Below are 735 nucleotides of genomic sequence, written 5' to 3' on the forward strand. Positions count from 1 at the left end.
ACCTAGAAACAAAATAAGAGAAATTACAACAAGAGAAGAGGGATAGAAAGAAGAACCAAAGTGTAGCAATCACCAATTGAAGGTAGAAGTAGAAGGAGACTTGAATTAAACCTAGAACTATGAGATCCTAATCTAACCCTAATTCCTAATCCTAATTCTAGAGAGAAGAGAGAGCTTCTCTCTCTCTAGAAACTACTTCTAAACTATGTTTAATGATCAAAAGTATGATAAGTATCTAAAAGTATATTGATTCCCCTTCAATCCTTAGCCTAAATAGCATCAGAAATGAGTTGGATTGGGCCCACAAGACTTCTAAAATCGCTGGCCACGTGTTGCATTAAGTGGGTCATGTGCCACCTTCAGCACGTCCGCGTACCGTGCGCGTGCGCACCTCTATGCACGATGCAACTATGGCAAATCTTATATCGTTTCGAAGCCCCGGATGTTAGCTTTCTAACCCAACTGAAACGGCATCATTTGGACTTTTGTAGCTCAAGTTATGGTCAATTAAGTGCGAAGAGGTCAGGCTTGACAGCTTTTTGGTTCCATCATTTCTTCATGAGTTCTCCAACTTTACATGCTTTTTCTTCATTCCCTTGATCCAATCTTTGCCTCCTAAACCTTAAATCACTTAACAAACATATCAAGGCATCTAATAGAGTCAAGGTGAATTAAATTTATCTATTTTGAGTCCTAAAAAGCATGTTTTCACTCTTAAGCACAATTAAAGGAGAA

This window comes from Arachis duranensis, chromosome 2 (assembly GCF_000817695.3).
Source record: "Arachis duranensis cultivar V14167 chromosome 2, aradu.V14167.gnm2.J7QH, whole genome shotgun sequence".
In the NCBI taxonomy this organism is placed as follows: domain Eukaryota; kingdom Viridiplantae; phylum Streptophyta; class Magnoliopsida; order Fabales; family Fabaceae; genus Arachis; species Arachis duranensis.